The sequence below is a fragment of the Heloderma suspectum genome, chromosome 12 (assembly GCF_057233095.1).
Source record: "Heloderma suspectum isolate Gila_16-S chromosome 12, 16-S_ref, whole genome shotgun sequence".
NCBI classification, from domain to species: domain Eukaryota; kingdom Metazoa; phylum Chordata; class Lepidosauria; order Squamata; family Helodermatidae; genus Heloderma; species Heloderma suspectum.
In genome coordinates, this window is record NC_139469.1 from 31,816,700 (window position 1) to 31,834,572 (window position 17,873).

The 17,873-nt window shown below is 46.3% G+C and overlaps 1 protein-coding gene across 4 annotated transcripts in view; it reads left to right on the forward strand.

The window, feature by feature from the left end:
• Nucleotides 1-228: 228 nt before the first annotated feature.
• The window catches only part of C1QTNF8 (C1q and TNF related 8), a 36,365-nt gene continuing 18,720 nt past the window's right edge, over nt 229-17,873 (forward strand). For 2 of the 4 annotated variants that reach the window (XM_084818925.1, XM_084818929.1), the window contains exon 1: nt 229-278. The gene's annotated coding sequence lies outside the window, so the exon portion shown is untranslated. Of the gene's footprint in view, nt 279-6,102; nt 6,232-17,873 lie in introns of those variants that run through there. The other 2 variants (XM_084818926.1, XM_084818927.1) reach the window with 1 other exon arrangement.

The following is a 17,873-nucleotide window of genomic DNA, read 5'->3' on the forward strand; positions in this document are numbered from 1 at the left end:
GGGCTTCAAACCCCAGCCTGGTTTTGGATGTCAGCAAACAACGTTAGGGAAATCTCCCTGCCCATCCGTCTGCCATGTGTGACTGCTGAGTTTCATAAGAAGTTGGCCTGACACCCGCTGTTTCGTTTGGACACCAAAGCAAGCTGCATCAGCAGGAAGAGAGAAACACACACACACTCACAAGTTCGATGACTGAATGAACAAGGGAGTTCTCAGATCTCGAAGCTCACTCAAGGACAGCAAGGAAGCTGAGGAGAAAGGAGATTTTGAGTCACAAGGTAAGCTGTAAGGCACCTGAATTAGTGATATGCGTGGAAACGGAAGCTGATTCCAATAAAATGCATATAAGGAGATGCATGAACAGTACATTCAGTCCAGGCCTGTATCTCTGGGGAAGTACCCAATATACCTTTCTCCTCCTGCTTTTCAGTTTGATCTGCTACCTCGAAGCAGTGGAGTCACTCTGGTAGGTCCACCTGGATGTGGGTTACAAAATGGGCACAAAGGACTGTGTAAAACATAGGTGATTATTAAGAAAAGATGACAAAGCTGTCATTTCCCCCCCAATAGGGAATAATTTAGCATGTTCTCAAGATAGTATATGAAAATATGCATTCCTAATCTAGAGTGCCCATTTATTAATTGCCCCCAAACAAGAAATGCATCACCGAAGAAGAAGACAGGGATTTGCATAATATGCAATTTGTCTCAGACGCCACAGCTAGGTAGACATACCCCGGCTATTTCACCATTGTTTCTTGTCTCGTACGTCGCTGCTAGGTAGACATACCCAGGCTGTTTCGCCATTGTTTCTTGTCTCGTACGTCGCTGCTAGATAGACATACCCTGGCTGTTTCGCCATTGTTTCTTGTCTCGTACGTCGCTGCTAGGTAGACATACCCCAGCTGTTTCGCCATTGTTTTTTGTCTCAGACGTCGCTGCTAGGTAGACATACCCCGGCTGTTTCGCCATTGTTTCTTGTCTCATACGTCGCTGCTAGGTAGACATACCCCGGCTGTTTCACCATTGTTTCTTGTCTCATACGTCGCTGCTAGGTAGACATACCCCGGCTGTTTCGCCATTGTTTCTTGTCTCGTACATTGCTGCTAGGTAGACATACCCCAGCTGTTTTGCCATTGTTTCTTGTCTCATACGTCGCTGCTAGGTAGACATACCTGGGCTGTTTCGCCATTGTTTCTTGTCTCGTACGTCACTGCTAGGTAGACATACCCGAGCTGTTTCGCCATTGTTTCTTTTCTCATACGTTGCTGCTAGGTAGACATACCCCAGCTGTTTTGCCATTGTTTCTTGTCTCGTACGTCGCTGCTAGGTAGACATACCTGGGCTGTTTCGCCATTGTTTCTTGTATTGTACATCGCTGCTAGGTAGACATACCCTGGCTGTTTTGCCATTGTTTCTTGTCTCGTACATCGCTGCTAGGTAGACATACCCCCGCTGTTTCACCATTGTTTCTTGTCTTGTACATCGCTGCTAGGTAGACATACTCCAGCTGTTTTGCCATTGTTTCTTGTCTCGAACATCGCTGCTGCACAGCTTGCTGCTGGGTTCAACTCGTGTGTGTCCATTGCTTTTGTGTTTTCTCAGCAAGCCTCCTTTGCTCCAGGGGGCTTTCTTGACTTTTATGATCAATGCCATGTTAATGCAACTGGAAGAAAGCAGAAACCTCAGGCAGGCAAGGGAGAGGATGTTCTCAGTGGCTTTGAAGTTCTCGGCAAGGACACCCCTGCCCCCTTCCCAACTTAGAAGCAACACATGGGCCATTGCAGACTCCAGAGCAGTGAGAAGTTCACAAACCTCCGAGGCTATGGTAGAGGCAGACGTGATTTCTTCTTTATAAAAAAAGAAGGGGGGCCAGGAAGCCTAGCCCTAGATGTGTGGTGTTATGCTGCAGTGCAAGGGAAGTAAACAAATGCAGAGTGACTTGCCTTACTACTAACTATTCAATAGCCCATGAGCATTTAAGCATGGGGGAAGGACTTCCTGGCTGCTTTACGCATAGGGATAGAAAAAGCCCCACATTTCCAGCTCCTCTTGTCGTTGTTCACATTCACCATCAGTGGGTGAGGTAGTTTGCAGAGTAACATGAAAAGGACAGGCCCCTGCCTCAAGGAGCTTACAATGTACAATCTGAAACAAGGGAGGCAATTGTAGGAATAAAGACATATGGGATGGTAAACAGGGAAGAGGTTGCTGGGTTCACATAATGATGCTTTTGAAACTGTGATTCTACTCTCTCCCCCACCTAGAGTCTGAAGTGGTACAATCCACCTGATCACTTCAGGGCTCACCTCTTTGTTTTATTGCAAGTGTGGGTCCAGGCCATGAGATGGGAGAATTCTGGACTATCCCACTCAAACTGCAGCAGTTCGGAATGATCACTCATGTTAAAAATAACAACAACCCTGTCTGTAAAAAAACTAGCACAGAAGGGAGAAAGCTCAGCCCTGCTTCCTGCTGTTCTAGTTTTCTTCTTGCAGGGATTCTCTCTCTCTCTCTCTCTCTCTCTCTCTCTCTCTCTCTCTCTCTCTCGTTATGCAAGTTACACCTATTGAAATTCCCTCTCTACAACCCTGTCCTACTTTGCATGAGATCAACCCATTTACCAGCTAAAAGAAAGAAAGAAAGAGCATTTCTAGTCAAGACTTTTTCCTGAAAATGGCACGAAAGCCAGAATTTCCCCTTGCCAGGAACATTACAGCAATGGAAAGATCTCTGCTTTTGGCTAGGCAGAAATTTTTAAAACTTCAGCTGTCCAGACTATGATTCAGCTCTCCTCAGGCCAAGATGGACCAATTTTGGGTTGCCACCTTGTCTTCTGGTGGGACGCCTGGGTGGTTAACAGCTGCACAGCAGCCAGATATCCAACCGAAAAAGCTTTCCTCCAGAAGTGAGGAGAGGGAATGCTTCTTCACCTGTGGAATTTCTGCCTGTGCAACTGCTGCAAACAGTGGCATAGCCCTGTCATCAGGCAATGGTGGCCACTCTACATTATCCTTGGTGGGGAAGCAGAACATCATTTCTGGGTACTGCTACTTCAGCTGGGATTAGAACAGATAAACATAATAACACTTAGCAACTAATAACGCTTATCTCCGCGCCATGAGACAGCTGCCGGTTTCTACACATCAAGACACAGGAGCAGGCCCAGCCCTTCCCTCTGGCCAGTTAGCGACTGTATCCATGAGGGGATCGGTTTATGTGGCAAAATACCCCCCCCCCCCGCATGGCTGCTAGTCCTTCTGAAGAATGCAGACTCTCAGGTGGTGTCAAGCATGCGATCGGGCTTTGCATGTCTGGATCAAGACTGTGATGGGGAAAGGACTTAATCCCCACGTCCACCCACACCGTAGTCCCAATCCCGACCCCCCCCCCATGGCTGCTATTGAGTAAACAAAAGCCAAATGTGAAGGGTAGCTACCAAGCCACCACATGTCCTATTTTACAGGGCTGAATTTCAGGGGTGCAGGAGCTTTTCAACCTGAGGGTGGCTGCTGGGAGCCACGTGTACGTGGGCGTGGAGACATGCACAAGCACATCCACTTTCACACACGGCATCAAGAGTTGCTGCCAGTGGAGGCTGGTGGCTCTGATGTCAGGGGGGGAGGGAATCCACTCCGGGTTTCAGTCAGAACTCTAAAGGAGCTGTCCAAGGTGAACAGATTCACCGCCCCAACAACATCGGAGCCACTGGTGGCTGCTTTGGGGTTGCTGGAGGTCAGAGGAGGACAAAGCCCCACCTTGCAGCCTCTTCCCTGCCCCTGAGGTCCCGATCCTGCTTTACCACCACCATCAGCACTGCACCACCATGTTTCCTGGCAGCAGCCGGGGGTCTTGCGGGGGCTGCCTGTGACCCACAGGATGCCAGTTTGTGCTCCCTGCCCTCTTTGAAGGGCTCTCCTGTCCAAATCTGGTTAAAAGGTAAAGAACCGGCAGAAAGGAAACCCCAGAGGCCTTGAAATTGCCCGCCAGCAGTCAGCATCCAGACAGCAGAGTAGGCAAAGTACACAGGTCACCTGGTCACAGTCTTCCCCACTGTGGTGAGATGTATTCATTTCATCTCATCTCATTTCTTATATTTCTACACGGCCCCATAGCCGAAGCTCTCTGAGCAGTTCACAAACATTAAGAACTATTAAAAATGCATTACACAAAGTGCAAAACCATTTACATAAGAACACGTAAATAGATAGCGCACACACAGACAACATATATCTAAAATCAATTTTTAAACAATCAACCAAAAGTCAGTCCAGGACCTGATTAAAAACTCATCATATGCTGCCAAATGCCTGAGAGAAGAGGAAGGTCTTAACCTGGCGCCAAAAAGATAACAATGTTGGTGCCAGGCGAGCCTCATCGGGGAAATCATTTCATAATTGGGGGGCCACCAGCAAGAAGGCCCTCTCCCATGTTGCTACCCTCCGAGCCTCCTTCAGAGGAGGAACCTGGAGGAGGTCCTTGGATGCTGAACATAGTATACGGGTCGGTTCATGCCAGGAGAGGTGCTCCATCAGGTATTGTGGTCCTGAGCCAAGTAAGGCTTTATAGGTCCAAAGAACCACCTTGAATCAGGCTTGGAAACATACAGCCAGCACAAGCAGGCCAGAATCGGTGCAATATGTTCGGATGTTCTTATCCTGTTATCAGTCTGACTGCTGCATTTTGCACAAGCTGCAGCTTCTGAACTGTCTTCTAACGCAGCCCCATGAAGAGCACATTGCAGTAATCTAACATGGGGGTTACCAGAGCATAGACAACTGAAGCCAGGTTATCCCTGTCCAGATAGTGGTGTAGCTGGGCCACCAACTGAAGCTGCTATTGTATTTCTATTTAAATTATTTTCTTGGGCTCCAAGTTCACCGCAGACGGTGACTGTAGCCATGAAATTAAAAGACGCTTGCTCCTTGGGAGGAAAGCTATGGCAAACCTAGACAGCATAGTCAGAAGCAGAGACATCACCTTGCCGACAAAGGTCCGTCTAATCAAACCTATGGTTTTCCCAGTAGTAATGTATGGCTGTGAGAGCTGGACTATAAGGAAGGCTGAGCGCCAAAGAATTGATGCTTTCAAACTGTGGTGCTGGAGAAGACTCCTACGAGTCCCCTGGACTGCAAGGAGGTCAAATCAGTCCATCCTAAAGGAAATCAACCCTGAGTGCTCCTTGGAAGGACAGATACTGAAACTGAAGCTCAAATATTTTGGCCACCTAATGCGAAGAGAAAAGTCCCTGGAAAAGACCCTGATGCTGGGAAAGATGGAAGGCAAAAGGAGAAGGGGACGGCAGAGGATGAGATGGCTAGATAGCATCACCAATGCAATGAATATGGACTTGAGCACACTCCGGGAGAGAGCGGAGGACAGGAAGCCCTGGCGTGCTATGGTCCATGGGGTCACGAAGAGTCGGACACGACTTAACGGCTGAACAACAATTTCTAAACATGTTCACCTATACTGATATATTAGCATATGCAAATTTTATGCAAAAATATATCCTTTTTCGTTTTCTTTTTTGTTAATGCATTTCCCCTTTCTTGGCAATGCGTAAGTGGCCATCCTGCAAGCATGCTGGGGCCAGTCAGTGTACTTAATATCACAACTAGATTGGTCCTCAGTGTGGCCGCTGAGAATGCAGAAATTGACCATTCATGTCTGAAAGGTGCCTACGTCTTTTCCTTCTTTGCATCTCCTTCTCTGCATCTGTGTAATAGTGATTTTTAAATGTATCAATAAGAAAATATGGAGCAATAAGCAGTCAGCTGTGACCACCAGTATCAACAACCTTGAGCCATCTTCTTGTTTTGGCTGCTAACACTACGAAAAGCATCGCGAAAGTTTTGGCAGCAGAGGGATGTATCAGCAGACTGTTCCAACAGGAAAGAAATAGAAAGAAAATGCACTAAACAACGTGGCCGTTTTGCAGCTGGGCTTCTTTTTGGAGTCTACGCTGCTCCTCCTTGCAGAAATCTCCACGTCTTTTCCTGGCTGCAGGGGCGCTCATTAAATCTCATAGTGTACTGGAGAAATAACATCTGTCTCTGCTGTATGCTGTGCCTTGCAAAGCAATCCTGCCCCAGGAGTATCAGTGGGAAGCAGTGAAGTCAAGAGAAAGACAGAACTAAGTGAAAGACGGATTCCGCTGGTGTTTGTGGGCCAGCCACAGTTCTTCCATCAGCCTCCAAGAAGAACTTTCAGATCTCTCATCAAAGCCAGGTAACTCTGGCACATTTATTTATTAATTTGTTATTTATTTGTTCAATAAGCTGCTTTTTAGGGCTAAGGCATCAAAAAGCAATGTACCCAAAATGAATGAACAGATTGTTCATGTACATTTAGGCAGATTGCACGTGTACAGTCAAGACAGGTCCTTAGTTTGGCAGGTTCTCCTGGATCCATCTTTATCATTGGAGGCCCAGGTGGCCACAGGGGCTGAGAGCACCCATGCCACCTTCCGTTGGTGCTACAACTATGTCTGTTCCTGGATAGGAATAGCCTAGCCACAGCTGCGTATGCACTGGTAAACTCACGAATATGCTACTGTAATGCGCTCTGTGCGGGGCTGCCCTTGCGCTTGGCTCGAAGCTGCAGCTAGTGCAGAATGCAGCAGGTAGGATGCTCAGTGGAGCACCCAGCTATAGACACATTATCTCTGTATTAAAAGAACTGCACTGGCTGCCTATTAGCTACCGAGCCATATTCAAGGTTTTCTTGTTGACACTGGGGACCAGGATACTTAGCAGACTGCCTCCCCCTAAATACACTCAGCCCACTTTTAAGATCTTCATAGGGAGCCTTCTTGGAGGTTCCCTGACCAGCAGGATGTTGCCATGTAACATCACGTAAGCAGGGTCTTCTCAGCAGTGGCACCACCTTCGGAAGCATCCTCCTGCCTGCGGTCTGGGAGGCAGAAAATGCAGTAAGTTTCAACTGCCTTCTGAAAACGTACTTGTTTACACGAGCTTCCCTGCTTGTATTGTATTATAGATGCATTTTAACAGTGTTCTTTTGTGTGGGTTTTTTTTGGGGGGGTATTTTTGTATGTAAATGGCTCAGGGCGCATTCCTATCGATTGCACCCTCAGTGATCAGAAGCTCCCAAACTTGGAGGCGTCCGATCATCCAATGCAGGGCAGGAGAAGCAGCGGAGACAGTCTTTGCCTCCTGGTCCTCCCACCCTGCAGATTTTGCTAGATGGGCTTTGTAGCCCATCTAGTGTGGCCATTTTCGAGGGGGAGGGAAGGAGGCTAGAAGAGGCTCAGGATAATTCATGTCCTGGCCTCTCCAGTCTCCTCTGCTCCCTGCCCACCAGAATGCCCCCTTTTCTCCTCCTCCTCAGTCACTTTTCTGAGCTCAGAAGGCAGCCGGCGTGGTTCTGGGCAGGGGAGGAGGGCAGTGTCAGGGTGGACACTGAGCCCATAGAATCCCAGAGTAGTTCTGGTTCTGAGGAAGAGGGGTCGCTCCTGGGAGAGGAGCGTGCTCATCTTTCCCAGGGCCAACAGCTGACAGAGATTCCTCCCACCGGCATTCCTAGCTTAGATAGCAGTCCTGGGAGTGACAGAGTGCGGGAAGCGGACTTGATGGACGCGCGTTGCCGACGCAGGGAGCGGCGCCAAATGGAGGGCGCAGAAAGGAGGCGTAGTGCCCGGTTGGCGCGCAAATAACAGTTGCTCCCAGAGGATCCAAGGGAAAAGGGGAGGGACTCTCCCTAGCCCTTAAGTTCAGGCGTCTGCCAGTGTTTCCCTTTCAAACGGGGACCAACTGTTCCAACATAGGGCATAGGTACTCTGCTGCTCATATCTAGTTGCTAACGGTAGAGTTGTTAAGTTGTAAAAGAGGAATAAAGCTTTGAAAAGAATCCCTTTGTCTGTGTCTGGACTTGGCTACTGGATTAGACTGAGAGAGGCCTCCAAGGAGCCCTTGACAGGCAGATCTCCGACTCCCCTTCCGGGGATGCAGTCTCCAAACTCTGATGGGGGACTCCGAACAATCCTATGGTCCCTGGGACGCTTGTGCAAGGACCATAGGATTGCTCTCTTGGGGATTTTATTATATAAAGCGGTATATAAGTATTATAAATAAATAATATATAAATATGTGTATAAGAAAGCTGCTTTGGAAGACACAACCATTAATTCTCGTTAGGAAAGGCAGCACTTAAAAAAAAATTTTTTTGAAGGCCTGTACTAAAGGGGCTGAGCATCATCAACCTGAAGAGAGCTGCAGAAATGTGGGGACACCACTGAGAAGGCCCTTTCTCTCTTGCCAACATAACTGATTTTACCAGCAGGCACGGAAGCAGGATCTTTGAGGCAGATCTTAGTATCTGGGCAGAAACATAGGAATGAAGACAATCCTTAATGGAACCTGGTCCCAAACTGTTTAGGACCTTAAAGATTAATACTGGCACTGGACTGGTCCTGGAAACATATTGGCAGCCAATGAAAGTGGCACAAAACTGGTGTTACCAGACAGAGGCAGTCCAGGAATGGGGAAAACCTCTTTTAGCCCAAGAGCTGAATTCCATTTCTGAGAAGCTCTCAGGAGCCACATTTCAGGCAAAGGGAGAGAGGCCAAAGGGCTGGGCCAAAATACAAAAAAAAAATCAGCATATTTTAGCTTAAAACTTTTAATGCCAGTCCCTAACCAGGATCAACATGGTCCTGGAAACCTCACTCAACATAAAAGATGCCCCTGCTTTAATGGGATACAATTGGGACTTGGCAGAGGGGCACACTCCATGGTTTAGTAAGGGCACAGTAACAACTAAGTGTATTATTCTACAACACTTGAAAGCAAATAAAGCACAGTTGGATTCAGGATCTGTTGACCTTGGCTGCCCATGAAAAGGTATATTACACCAAATTACTAAAAGAAAGCAATTTCGAGTTAAAATGAGTAATGAGTAACTAATGAGTAATGTGATCCACTGCAAAACCAGTCCAGGCAAGCAAAGAGAGGTGCTTGACACAACCCTTCTATGTATTCTTTATTTTTACTTTTTCTATGTAACTATTCATTTATCCAATCTTTGCTTAATGATTTTACTTATAGACATGAAACCTATAGGGCTTTTCTACATGAGGCATTATCGTGTGCTCACCATTTCCTACTTACAGCTGTTTACAGGTTCTTTAGACAATGTTGTGACCCTCCAGTTTCAGTTCTGTTGTCTAAGGAGAACTTTCATCGAGTTTTTTTTTTTTTCAGAGCAGGAAAAATGCAGCATTTAACTGTGAAAGTGAAAACCCCCAACTTTTCCACCTTTGTATGTGCGCTACACCACAGTGCCGCCTGGAGGTTATGTAGCAGAACGGCAGGAAAGGAAACACTATTCGTGCAGTGCTCAGATCTCAATTCTGTGGTGAAACTGAAAGTAGATACAGTGGATTAACGGCTAATTAACAGCCTCATGTAGAAAAGCTCTTACTCTTGAGATACAGGGCAATATGAAGAAGGGAGGGGGAACTTGAAGGGAAGGGAATGGGGGCAAGGATTGTACAGGAAAATGAAAAAGAATATATAATAAACTGTTAATATCAACAAGAAAAAAGAGCTCTTTCTGCCTTCAGAGAGGCATTTTAACCTTTTAGAATGGAGAAAAGACTTCTTGTTGAAGGACCTTCTGCACTGAGCAGGGGGTTGGACTCGATGGCCTTGTAGGCCTCTTCCAACCCTACTATTCTATGATTCTATGACCTCGGCATCCTATTCTTAGAGATATTATTGCCTCCAAGCGGTGGGCATCCATTTAGCTCCCATGGCTGCTGGCTGTTGGCAGAACCACACCCCCATGAATCTGTCTAGCCTTTCTTTCAAAAAGCTGTCTAAGGTGGTGGCCACCTACACACTTTATGTTGATGGATGCTAATATTGTGTTATGTGAAACAGTACTTTATTTTGTCTGTCCTGAACCTATTGCCATGAGAGGGAGATGGAGAGGGGGAGGGAAGGAGGGAGAGATCTGTCTGCTGTCTCTGCACAATTCACTAGACAATTAGAATAACTCTGTATTAAATGCTGAAACTCTAAAGCAGGCAGAAGGGGAATGATTCAGGTCTTAAAAACCTCCCATCCTATGTCCCTGCTAGGGCCCTGATCCAGATTGGGTCCCTGTGCCTACGGTAGTGTATATATATATTTTACAAGACATAGTTGCTAGATATGGATTTAAAGTAATGTCTGTTTTGTCCCTGAGTCTGCAGTATTAACCTTAGATATCCTCATTTCTGCCAGAGGAAATAAACAACTGGGATGCAGTGCTAAATTGCCAGCCAGAATTCCAGAAGCCACGATGACAAAATGCAAGGGTGGGAATCCCAGTCTCAGATTAACTCCGAAATCGATCTTATAATGCCTCCGATCTGCTTCCTTGCTTTGCTTTGCAAGGAAACTGATGTCATCATTTTGTACCAGATTTTTTTTGAAGATAAGGTTTTCTTATTGATAACATGAACAGCTTTGTATGGTCTCAGGAAATGTAATCTCAAAGCTATCATCTTACAAGGAATTATGTGTTGTCTTATTGGCTTGCCAAGCGGTTTTGTGGGTCTTTATTGCACCAATGTGAGAGCGGAGCATTTGTTTGCAGGATCGGGCCTAGATTTGGGCTGCTGCAACTCCCATCATCCCTCACTATTGGCTATGCTGGCTGGGGCTGATGGGAGTTGTAGTCCAACAACATCTGGAAGGTCGCAAGGTCCCCAACCCTGTGACCTGGGGTCTTTTAGATGTGATGGGAGGAACGTGATTGCCACAAAAACCCAGCCCTTTGTCACTCTCCTCCTTTCTGTCAGTGTGCAGCTAGATAACTTTGGACCTTGAACCTAATGGTTTTATGACAGACCCCTTTAGATGGTCATGTAGAAAACATATAATATTCTTCTTCTTCCCTTACCACTGCAGTTGTTTTCCTTTAACGCTGTGTCAGAGTTCTCCGTATGACCTGGACTTCTTGAGCAACTCCTTAAGGATCTCTTGCCTCCTTAAGAGTCCCACCTCCCTTCTTTTACCTTCCCCTTTCCAATATTGTGGGGTTTAGGCTGTAGGAGTGGGGTGATTGATGTTCTAGACTCTTGAGGTTTAACTACAACCATTTACTGGTAAATTAAAGCAAGCAACTCAAAGCTAACGTTATTTACACAATGCAGCTGAGTGATAGAAAAGGCATAAAGAGAAAATAAAAGTTGCAAAACACAAGTTCCTTCACCCTAGCTGTACTTAGATTTCTCTAGGCTGCTTCTTCAGGCTCTTTCTTCAGGCTCTGGTCTCCCTGACTCCGCTCTTACTGCTCTGATCTTTCTGACTCTCTCTTTTTCTCCTCCCCTAAAACCAAAAGCATTGCTTCAGACCTGATGAAATGAAACTTAGCTGGGGAAATGAAACTATGCTTCTCAAGGGTACCCCCGCCCAACAAAAAACTCCAGGCCTCTAGGCCTGAGTTTTTTCTTTGCCTCTGTAGGCCTCAAACCTTTGCATACTGAAAACAAACATTAAAAAAGCAATTAAAACACCTGTTTGTCTACCCTGACTTTTTTTTTTAAAGTGCAGTTTCACAGTTTGAAGTCACTTAAATCATGGCAGCATCATAACTACAGGAACAAAACAGACTTTGCTTCTGCTGCCCTAGTGCTAAACTCATTTATTTGGAGTTGGAAGCACCATTCATTGTAGAAGAGGATAATATATTTTAAAGGTGTCATTCGCAAAACATGCATCAGTGATCATGTACGTCCCTGGTTGGTCCTTATAAGTATTTTTCAACATAAGGAGAAAGGTTGCTGCAGGACCACTGGGCCTCAGCCTGCCCATGTGTTGATGTTGGGTCTGTTTGCCACTGCACCTGTTGCTCCCTGTTAGTGGTACACCCTGACTGTACCACCGCATTCTGTCCTCCAATAAGAACATAGGAACAGTCATGCTGGATCAGACCAAAGGCCCCTCTAGTCGAGCATCTTGTTCTCACAGTGGCCAACCCAATGCCACAGTAGGGAGCCCACAAGCATGAGTGCAGCAGCGCCGCCGCCTGCTCCTGGGCCCCAGCAACTGCTGCTGAGAGGCACACAGCCTCTGACATGGGAGAGAACTTATGGACATCACGACGAGGAGACACTGATGGCCTTATCCTCCCTGAATTGTCATCACGCTCCAAGTTTCCCTGCCCCCTGAAAGTAGGAGCCAATGAGAAGGACAGGGAGGCAGGAAACCCCCAACAGGATGACATCCCATGTTGCGCTTTGTGTTACGAAACATTGCAAGGAAGAGGAAATGTGAGGTTGCTGCACATCCTCTATAAAGTTTAGTTTATATGTGGTGATGAACCCTACTGTAGGAACCTGCCGCCCCCGGGAGACATTGGTGTACACCCAATGTCCTCAAGATATACTGGACTACATTTCCTAGCATCCCTCAGTCAGCCGTGGGGGAGTTGTAGATCCAGAGGTAGAGATCATAGCATCATAGAATAGTAGGGTTGGAAGGGGCCTACAAGAACATCGTGTCCAACCCCCTGCTCAATGCAGGAATCCAAGTCAGAGCATCCCTGACAGATGGCCGTCCAGCCTCGTCTTGAATGCCTCCAGTGTGGGAGAGCCCACCGCCTCCCCAGGGAATTGGTTCCATTGTCGTATTGCTCTACCAGTCAGGAAGTTTTTCATGATGTTCAGCCGGAATCTGGCTGCCTGTAACTTGAGCCCATTATTCCGTGTCCTGCACTCTGGGATGATCGAGAAGAGATCCTGGCCTTCCTCTCTGGGACAACCTTTCAAGGACTTGAAGAGCACTATCCTATCTCCCCTCTAGGGGTGTCAGAGAATTCCGCCACAGATATTGGTGAGGCTGAATGCCAGTGCATTCAGCCCCCCGAAATCTGTGGCGGAACGAAGCCCCCCCCCACGAAAGGCAGGCGAAACGGAGCACTTACCTGCTGCCGTCTGCACTGACTTGTGAATGGCAGCTGTCCTGTGGCCGCCATTCGCTTCTTCATCATAGCCGTGATAGGCTACGTAAGTATTTACGTAGCCTATCACGGCAAGCCAAAAAACAAAACAAAACCGTGTACGCAAATGGCGGCAGCTACGGCAGCCGCCATTTGCGTTCCCTATTTTTCACTGTTTTAGCCTACGTAAATATTTAGTAGGCTAGAACGGTGAAAAATAAAGGAACGCAAATAGTGCCCACTACGCTATTTGCGTTCCCCTTTTTTTCGCTGTAATAGCCTATGTAAATATTTAGGGAATGCAAATGGGAACGCAAATATTTAGGGAACGCAAAAATAGGGAACGCAAATAGCGTAGCCGCCGCCATTTGTGTACGCGGATTTGTGGTTTTTTGGCTTGCCGTGATAGGCTACGTAAATGCTTACATAGCCTATCACAGCAGCTTCGCTGGAGCCCGTCTGCGGCTGGAACTCTGGCTGTGGATGGCCCTGGCTGGCGGCTCTGCAGAGCCGCTGCAGAACGGAGCCGGCCCAGGAAGGATTCTGGGGGGAGGGACAGAGCGCCTCCTCCCCACCGCGAATCCAAGCTGCGAAAAGGTAAGTGACTTTCGTACACCCCTACTCCCCTCAGTCTTCTCTTCTCAAGGCTAAATATGCCCAGTTCTTTCAGTCTCTCCTCGTAGGGCTTTGTTTCCAGTCCCCTGATCATCTTTGTTGCCCTCCTCTGAACCCTCTCCGGTTTGTCTGCATCCTTCTTAAAGTGCGGTGCCCAGAACTGGACACAGTACTCCAGATGAGGCCTAACCAGTGCTGAGTAGAGGGGAACTAGTAGTTCACATGATTTGGAAGCTATACTTCTACTAATGCAGCCCAAAGAGCATTTGCCTTTTTTGCAGCCACATCACATTGTTGGTTCATATTCAGCTTGTGATCGACAACAATTCCAAGATCCTTCTCACTCGTAGTATTCTTGAGCCACGTATCCCCCATGTTGTAACTGTGCATTTGGTTACTTTTTCCTAGGTGCAGAACTTGGCATTGATCCCTATTAAATTTCATTCTGTTGTTTTCTGCCCAGCACTCCAGCCTATCAAGATCACTTTGAATTTTGTTTCTGTCTTCCAGGATATTAGCTATCCCGCCCAATTTTGTGTCATCTGCAAATCTGATCAGCATTCCCTGCACCTCCTTCTCCAAGTCATTAATAAAAATGTTGAAGAGCACTGGGCCCAGGACTGAGCCCTGCAGTACCCTGCTTCTCAAACTCCCCAGTTTGAGAAGATCCCATTGATAATCACTCTTGGAGTCCGGTCCTGTAGCCAACTTTGGATCCACCGGATCGTTGTTTCATCTAGCCCACTTTGAGCTAGTTTGCTCATCAGGAGATCATGGGGCACTTTGTCGAAAGCTTTGCTGAAGTTGAGGTATATGATGTCCACAGCATTCCCACAGTCCACCAGGGAGGTGACCTGATCAAATAATGAGATCAGATTAGTTTGGCGGGATTTGTTCTTGAAAAATCCATGTTGGCTTCGAGTCATCACTGCATTGTTTTCAAGGTGCTTCCAGATGGGTTGCTTTATAATCTGCTCCAGAATTTTCCCAGGGATTGATGTCAGACTGACTGGTCTGTAGTTCCCAGGTTCCTCCTTTTGCCCTTTTTGAAGATAGGGACCACATTAGCCCTCCTCCAGTCATCTGGCACTTCCCCCGCCCTCCATGATTTCTCAAAGAGAATAGACAGCGGTTTTGAGAGTTCTTCTGCCAGTTCCTTTATGACTCTAGGATGCAGTTCATCTGGCCCTGGAGATCTGAACTCATTGAAAGTAATTAGGTGTACCTGACCATATGCCTATCGATCTCAAGCTGCAATCCTGCCGCTTCAGCCTGTACTTCACCTTTGCCAGGGGGGTCATAGACCCTCTTTTGGGAGAAGACTGAGCCAAAGTAGGAACTGAGCACTTCTGCCTTTTCTTTGTCATCTGTTATAATTTTGCTATCCCTATTTAATAGTTGAACGACCACTTCTTTCCTCTGCCTTTTACTATGCACATAGCTGAAGAAAGCCTTTTTGTTGTTTTTAGCATCCCTCGCTAACCTCAGCTCGTTCTCAGCTTTAGCCTTCCCGATGCCGTCCCTGCAAACCTGTGCTACCTGCCTGTACTCTTCCTTTGTAGCTTGGCCTTCCTTCCACTTCCTATATGTGTCCTTTTGTGTTTTCAGGTAATCTCTAAGCTTTTTGTGAAGCCACATTGGCTTCTTCTGTTGTCTTCCACCTTTTTTTCTTGTGGGAATTGCTTGTAATGGTGCCTTGAGAATTTCCTTTTTTAAACACTCCCACCTATCTTGGACTCCTTTTCTCATTAGAGTTGCTCACCATGGGACCTTTCTTATCATTGTTCTGAGTTTATTAATATTGGCTTTCCTAAAATCCATGGTATGTGTTTGGCCACACTCGGCTTTTGCTTCCTTTAGAATTAAGAACTCAAGTATAAGGAATTTTGTTAAATCTGTTCTGTCTGTGTTTTGCTGATTGTGAGGCATCTCTCATTTTGTGATCAGCTTATTGACAGATTTTTTTTTTTTAACCAGGAAGTCGTTGCATTTGTGCTAATTAGCATTAGCACTAATGCACACTTGTATTAATGTACTAATTCACTACCACAGGATGTAGCGATGGCCACCAATTTGGATGGCTTTAAAGGGGGGTTAGACAAATTCCTGGAGGAAAAGGCTATCAATGACTACTCATCTTGATGGCTATCTGTTACCTCCAGAACCAGAGGTAGTGAGCCTATGGACACCAGTTGCTGGGGTACATGGGTGGGAGGGTGCTGTTGCGCTCATGTATTTCTTGTGGGTTCCTGGTCGACAGCTGGTTGGCCACTGTGTGAACTGTTTTCAACAGTAGATAGATTGTACTTCACAGACTATCTTAAGATACTTGTTTGCTGACCTTTGCCAAAAGCATCACAAAGAATACTGAGGATACTGGGGGTGGGGTAATAATTTTACTGAGGATATTGGCGGAGGGGTAATAATTTACTGTCTTGCCTGCAGATTGTTCGGCGCTCCACACACATTAGGAAGGCCACCGCTATTCGCTTGAATGGTTCCTGTTTACCAGAGTCAGTCTCTACTTTCAAGTCATCTAAATCACTGTCCCAATTTTGTTCCCCTGCCAACAAAAGTTGCTGGAGAAAAATCTGGCCACTTGGTAAAAGTGTGTCTTTTTCCCTATGCTGTCCACTATAAAAGTGGCCCTGGAGAATGGCACAGGAGGCAACCATTTGTAATGGTGATGGCCATTTTGAATCCCACTAGAATGGGCTGTGTCTGTATGCTTTTGTCATGGGAATAAAATGTATCCCAAAATTCAAAAACCACATCAGAATAGGGCTTTCTAGGGAAAAGAAAATGGCACTGCCCTGATTTTCCTCTTCCCAAGTATTTCACTGCACCCCCAAAATACAGGTGAAACAACCAGCCAGGTTCAAGGTAGGTGCAACGGCTGAGAAATGGCCTTTCTCAGTCTGGTACAGGCTCAGATCATGAGCTTCTTATTGCAAAATTTTGGCTTAAATTGAAGAACGTAGGGAAAACCACTAAACCATTCAGGTATGACCTAAATCATATCCCTTATGAATATACAGTGGAGGTGAGGAATAGATTTAAGGGATTAGACCTGATAGACAGAGTGCCTGAGGAACTATGGACGGAGGTCCGAAGCATTGTTCAGGAGGCAGCAACGAAATCCATCCCAAAGAAAAAGAAATGCAAGAAAGCCAAGTGGCTGTCTGATGAGGCTTTACAAGTAGCTGAGGAAAGAAGAGAAGCGAAAAGCAAGGGAGAAAGGGGAAGATATGTCCAACTGAATGCAGAGTTCCAGAGAATAGCAAGGAGAGACAAGAAGGCCTTCTTAAATGAACAATGCAAAGAAATCAAAGAAAACAATAGAATGGGAAAGACTAGAGATCTCTTCAAGAAAACCAGAGATATCAAGGGAATGTTTTGTTCAAAGACGGGCATGATAAAGGACAAAGAAGGCAGGGACCTAACAGAAGCAGATGAGATTAAGAAGAGGTGGAAAGAATACACAGAAGAACTATACAGGAAAGATCTTCATGTCCCTGATAGCCATGATAGTGCGCTCACTGAACTTGAGCCAGACATCCTAGAGAGTGAAGTCAAGTGGGCCTTAGGAAACATTACTAACAACAAAGCTAGCGAAGATGACAGTATTCCAGCTGAGCTATTTAAGATCCTCAAAGATGATGCTATTAAAGTGCTGCACTCAATATGCCAACAAATTTGGAACCCTCAACAGTGGCCACAAGACTGGCAAAGGTCAGTTTACATTCCAATTCCAAAGAAGGGCAACGCCAAAGAGTGTTCAAACTACCGCAGAATTGCGCACATTTCACATGCCAACAAGGTGATGCTCAAAATCCTACAGGCTAGGCTTCAGCAGTATGCGAACCAAGAATTATCGGAAGTACAAGCGGGGTTTCGAAGAGGCAGAGGAACTAGAGATCAAATCACCAACATTCGCTGGATCATGGAGAAAGCAAGAGAATTCCAGAAAAACGTCTATTTCTGCTTCATTGACTATGCTAAAGCCTGTGATTGTGTGGATCACAACAAACTCTGGCAAATTCTTAAAGAGATGGGAGTACCAGACCACCTTATCTGTCTCCTGAGAAACCTGTACGAGGGTCAAGAAGCAACAGTAAGAATCAGACATGGAACAACCGATTGGTTCAAAATTGGGAAAGGAGTACGACAAGGCTGTATATTGTTGCACTGCTTATTTAATTTATATGCAGAGTACATCATGAGAAATGCCGGGTTGGATGAATCACAGGTCGGAATTAAGATTGCTGGGAGAATTCTCAACAACCTCAGATACGCAGATGATACCA